General features: G+C 35.4%; 1 protein-coding gene across 3 annotated transcripts in view; it reads right to left on the bottom strand.

Moving 5' to 3' along the window:
• LOC105477229 (BMP2 inducible kinase) overlaps positions 1–6,450 on the bottom strand; it is a 146,973-nt gene that overhangs the window by 9,197 nt on the left and 131,326 nt on the right. The gene's annotated exons all lie outside the window — the stretch shown is intronic.

Below are 6,450 nucleotides of genomic sequence, written 5' to 3'. Positions count from 1 at the left end.
CTGCAAGTTCAAAGAAAAATTATTACAGCATTCCAATGCATTTCAAAATCCTCTTGCACTAAATGTTAATATGTATTACACACAGCATTACAAATCCCTCATACGAGTTCCCTTAGAGGAAAGAATAATGTTGTCAATTCTTTGTCAGTAGACCTAGAGAATGCATTTGACCTCAAGTAGATGGTTAAGTCTTAATGTAAACAGACTTACTCATATCTGGACCCTACACCCTGCCTCCTCATCATACTCTGACAGCCAAATTTTATTTATAGCACTCAGAATGTAGTAGACTAGCAAATTTTCTTCACCCCACCACCAAAATAACATTATTCTGCTAATTCTGAAAGCTCAGATCTCACATTCACTAAACACCTTCTGCTTATATTTCAACTGTTGTAAAGTTTTCTCATGGAGATCCACAAGCATGAACAGCCTGCCTGCTCAGTTACATATTTGTTTCACTATTTGTTTTAAATCAGCATTGTATTTTTTATAAACCAGTATCTTTTGAAATGAGTTAGCATGAATGGCCTGATCAAAGCTAAGGACCAGATACTAAATGGAGACTGTACCAAGAACATCTGTCTTCTCTAGATGACATATCTTCCTTTAATTATAATATCTATACATTACATTAAAAGCGAGATGCTTTTAAAAACAAATATACACCATCTGGAGATGTTTTTAGCTCAGAATCCATTCAGTCACTTCATTTTCTGAGTTCATTCAACAAAAGAAATATAGGGCACTTTACTATACACATAGTACATTGGTGAGTAGAAGAAACATGGTTTCTGCTTTCAGGGGTTTATAATCAGAGGTTGCAAGTAAACATAAATTGTGACCAGTGCTCTGAAATAAAGGAGAACAGGGAAATGGGTGCATAAACCTACTTTGGACAGTCGGTGAAGACCACCCTAAGGAGATGACAGGACTGAACAATGAGAAGCAGCCAGGCATGCAAAGGATAAGCTGGAAGCTGCTTCCAGTAAAAGCAATGGCATATATGAAGACATATTTAAGGGGCTGAAAATAGGCTATTGTGGCTGGAACATTAGTGAGCAAGGGAGGATCAGGTACAAGATGAGGTAAGGAAGACTGGAAAGGGCCACACTGTGAAGGTCCTTTAAGGCCACAATAAGCAGCATAGATTTTATTCAAAATTCAGTGTATAATGGAAAGCTACTATTAAAATGGGTGTCATGACTAGGTTTCCATTTTAAAAAAAAATGACTGCTCTATAGAAAAAGACTAAGGGGGCCAGGTACGGTGGCTCACCCCTGTAATCCCAGCACTTTGGGAGGCCAAGGCGGGTGGATCACAAGGTCAGGAGTTTGAGACCAGCCTAGCCAACATGGTGAAACCCCATCTCTACTAAAAATATAAAAATTAGCCAGCCATGGTGGCGGGTGGCAGCTGAGTCAGGAGAATCGCTTGAAACTGGAAGGCAGAGGTTGCAGTGAGCCAAGATCGCACCACTGCACTCTAGTCTGGGCGAAAGAGCGAAACTGTCTCAAAAAAAAAAAAAAAAAAGACTAAGGGGAGATAAGAAAGGGAGTTTAGGCAAAAGGAAATTATAGTAATGCAAATTAGAGATTTTGGTGGCCTAGATGACATGACAGTGGTGGCAGAGTGGATCAAAGTAGAAAACATAGAGATGGAAAACTCTTGGTGGATGGCAGTACCATTAACAGAAAGGAAAGAATGAGTGGCATGATAGAAACCCATTTACCCTGATGTGATTATTATGCACTGTATACCTGTATCAACATATTTCATGTACCCTATAAATGTATATACCTACTATGTACCCACACACACAATTTTAATGAGCATAAATTTTTTAAAAAATGAATAGCTGGAAAGTGAAGAGGAGTACTAAAAATTTTGTTTGGAGACATTAAGCTTGATATATGTGTGAGACAACATTTAAGTGTACAGCACTTAGGTATCTGTGACTTGAAAACAATGGTTACTTTTTGGCTGAAGAAAATAGATTTGGGAGTTATCACCATGCAGTCGGTATGCAGGGAGAGCTACAAGACTAAAGGACATCACCTCGGAAGAAAACATAGAAGAAAACAAGATCCAAAACTGAGCCCTCAGTATAAAACATTCAGAAGTCAGCAGAGGAAGATGCACACGCAAAACAAACTACAAAGTAACAGCCAGAGAGGGGGAAGAAAACAGCTGAGTGCAATGTCACAGAAATGGAGAGAGAAGAATGTTTGCAGGGAGGTAACAGACAACTGAGCTGGATGGTGCAAAGAGGTCCGGTAAACTAAGGACATAAAAGGGCCACTGGATCTGGTCATCTTGTATAGTTTGTTGGCAATGTTGACATGAGTTGTGGTGGTAAAGAATGTGTGGGAGACAAGTATGTGGAGAATACCACCAGGTTATACTTTAATGCAAATATAATCTTCTGCCAGTTCCTTAAAACCAGCCAAGAGCTACATGCTGTATTTGTTATCCTTCCAGATTAAAAGCAAATCAAATGCAGATTCTCAAGTTTGACTTCTTCCCTATACCGCATATTTATGATATTAAAAACAAAGTTAATTTTAGATTAGTGAATTTATTCTCATGAATTTTTATTCAAAAGCAAAATATAGGAAGAGGGGGAAAATAAAAAAAAAAAAAAAATATGTACGGTTCCAGATGATTTCCCATCATCCCTGACTGGAACATTCAACGTATTATTCCTCGAGCTGCATACCCACCCACAGCCACAACATTCACACCTCACGCCTGCTCACGGACACCTCCAAGTAACATTCCAATGTTGCCCAAAGTGTATCTGCAGAGGCTATTTCCCTAACAAGAACCAAGCCCAACAGTTCTGTGGTCTCAAGCAAACAAGTCTATGAAATGGGGCACTCTGCATTCTGCCTCCACTCCTACTCACCTGGAGTATGCTCATTGAAGGGGCTAATGAGTCCTACACAAAAGAATCTAATTTTATGAACCCTAGGATTTCCCAAATTGTCTTCACTACCCTTTTATTTACATGTAATGCCTGTTAACCTTTAAAACCAACTGTGCAAAAGTGCTTTGGGAAACGCTGCTATACAACTTACCTTGAAATTTTCCATTTCTAGGACACTTTAGTTGTGTTCCTGAAGTTCTTCTAGAACATTTAACATAGGACAGATATTTCATCTTGGAGAATGTCATTTGGAAGTGAATTTAAATTCACCTTTTTAAAATTACTGCATTGTAATCCCTGGTCTTCTTAAAATGTACTGTTTTCATTATCCAACTGGTTGCCATTACTTTCAGAAGACATCTGTCACTTTATACTTCCCATTCTGTCGGCCTTTGTCAGTTTATCGAAGTTGTATTAATATAAATACACATTTATAACTGTCCGTGTGGGCATAAATCTGTGGGTTTTTAACTTACTATTTTTAATGCATCTTTTCAGGTATCAACATAGTCCATTATTTATTCTGACAGAAATATGATAAAATATTGCATATATAACTGTTCACTATTTAGCAATAGAACATTTAGGTTGTTTCTAGTTTTTCGGCATTTTAGAGACAACCATGATTCATGCACTGTTTCCTTCAGGGAGTAAAAGGGAAACCCTCCTTTTTTAGTATCAATTTCACTTTATTTATATACTATTATTCCCTCCTTATGGGTAATTAACACAGCTAATAAAGCTAACCCGATAATAATCCTGACAAGGTCACCACTATTCCACTCTTTCTTTCTACACAAAATGGGATAACACATTTTATTTCACAGAGCTGTTGTGAAGAAAGGACTTAAAACGCTGCCTGACACATAATAAGCACTCTACCATCTTCATGTCCAGGGAATGGCCAAATTCAATTATTCTATCCATCACACTCAGCACGCTTCTAGTAACTTTTCTGGGCCCAATGGCTGCAGGTGAATATAAATGAGGGAGAAGTGTGGGGAGAAGCAAGTCCATGGCTAATTCAAGAGGAGCTGAGATCCACTTCAGAATTGACCAGAAGTAAGTAGACAAACCAATGTATATCCACACAGCATAAGGGTGCATTTTAGATCCTGGAAATTATATTTTTGATTTTTAGACAGCTATATTTGGGAACACAGTATAAGAAATGGAAACACACTTTCAAAAGAGCAAGAAAAGAGACAATCATCTATACCACCTTTGTGGCTTCAGATTACATCTGCGAATAGTACAGGCAATTGGGGAAATTTTCTGTTGATGTAGATAGACTGGTTTTAATTATTTTGCCCCCCTACATAAAACTAAAATAACAATCAAAAATATTTATCCAAATTCCTGTTTTCTCCCATATTCTTGCAACCCACACTGACATTGTTTAAATATCTCACTCTACACTTTTACTGCTGTCATAAACTTATAAAAAGAGCAATAATGAGGCTCTCTGAAAGCATACTAAGAGAAACTATTAATCCTTTTATCTCTCCAGCACCTACTACTGAGGAAGAGTTAGGATCCAGGCTGCAAGTTACCATGATCCAAGGTAAGTTTCTCTTTTCTGCAGTAGCAGTGATCTACTTAATCATCTATTCATTATGAAACTATAGAAGAGCTGGGAAAGAAAGGTGAATTACACAAAAATAAAAAGTATTTCAGTATATTCTAAGGCTTTCAGTCCTATTCCAGAGACATAAAAGACTGTCAGAGTATTTTAAGTTATAAAGTTGGTTATAACCATACGATGCACAGCACTTTAGAATGTGACCTCTAGCTAAGAATGCCATAAACATTTATACTCTATTTATTTGCCTAAACATATTCCTGTAATTAAAAAAAAAAAATTCAGATATTCCCACTATTTGTGTCTGGGGCCAGGTTCCCACTAGTTGTTAAATAATACACATATGATGTACTATGAAATTTAATCAGGATTATTTCACTGCTAAAGTTAATTTCCCAAAAGTATAAGCCTAAATATGTTGCTTTATAATTCAATATATCCTAAATCCTAATAATCCCCATATTTACTGAGATCTGTTTTATTAACACAAAAAATAGCTGTTCTTCAAGTAGGTGGGAGACGGGGGTATAATATTTAGAATAAGTACTAAGAACATGTATTTACAGCATTAAAAACTGTGTAGATGGTGCACAAAATCATAACTCATTTACATTATTTTAGTATACTGTAAAATTTCATATATTCACCCATTGTTTTTATTTTTGGCTCTAAGAAAGGTATTTCTTTTTTTTTTTTAACTAAATACAGTAGAATGATATTTTGATGGTTTCTAGTCAAGATATTCTTTATTTATGTTTTTGTGCTTTGGAACTATGAACTAAAAATTTTAGCTTTTTTATTATTAGGAAGTTGCATGTTAATTGGTGACACAAAGCAAGTTCACTAATTATGCAGTGATTTAGTAAATAAATGCCATGCAAAAATCTATATGATCAACCAATATCTGTAAACAAAACTTAACAGAGGGTTAATCAATTAATTGAGAGCTGTTACTTCAAATGCTGTTCCCCAACTAAGAATGAACCAACAGACCATTAGTCAAAACATAATACTAAGTAGATTTTTAGGGAAAAAAACTCAAAATAGGAATACATTAATATATTCCACATATTTATACAAAAATACAGAATTAAATTTTCTTTAGGCAGCTTTGGTACAGAGTTACTAAGAACCAAATTTTCAAAGATGCATTATTGTAGATGGAATTATAACTATCTTATTTTCAGAGCCTAGTTAAAATAATAAAATCATAGACTTTCACAATATATAATAATTATGCTGTTATTAAGCCATAATTAATAATTAAGTCATTTCAAGTAGAATTTAAATGAAAGTATACATCTACTTAACAGAAGAACTTGGAACAGAATACAAGTCTCAACATCAAATGCAGTGCTCTTTCAATTCTTTATTTCTGTTGAATTCTACTATCTGAAAATGAGAGCAAATCCTCATCTTTTCAGGTTGAGTCTGATTGCTGGAAACCATCAAAATTCATTCAGAGCCAAATTCTGAGAATAAGGTGAGTAACTAAGACAATGCAGATCTGGGCAATTTATTAAGAACAGCAATGATAGGTTATAAACTTTTAAATTATCTTGTATGGCTTCTAAATAGTCTCTCAGGGAAATTACAAGTATTGCAAAAAATGTTTGAGCAATGAAGTACCACTCAAATAAGTGTCAAGAGGACACAAATGGTACTTGAATCAGAAATGAATCAGAGGAAATAGGAACTAATATCCTGAAGCACAGTGCCAAGGGTTTTTCATATATTACCTCTTATCTCCCTACTATTAGGCTCCCACAACATTTTAGGGCAAAAAATGCTCTGTAAGGTTTACTATGATCTTTCTTAGAGCTTTTTTCTCTTCAATCTTATTAACCACATTTTCAGAAACTTTCCTTGTGTTCCATGTTAGTTCACTGTCATGACTTCCTACCATTTCAAAAATATGCATTGTTAACACTCAAAACTC

This window comes from Macaca nemestrina, chromosome 3, assembly GCF_043159975.1.
Source record: "Macaca nemestrina isolate mMacNem1 chromosome 3, mMacNem.hap1, whole genome shotgun sequence".
Taxonomy (NCBI): Eukaryota; Metazoa; Chordata; class Mammalia; order Primates; family Cercopithecidae; genus Macaca; species Macaca nemestrina.
The sequence above is the reverse complement of the archived record's forward strand: the minus strand, read 5'-3'. Positions and strand labels throughout refer to the sequence as shown.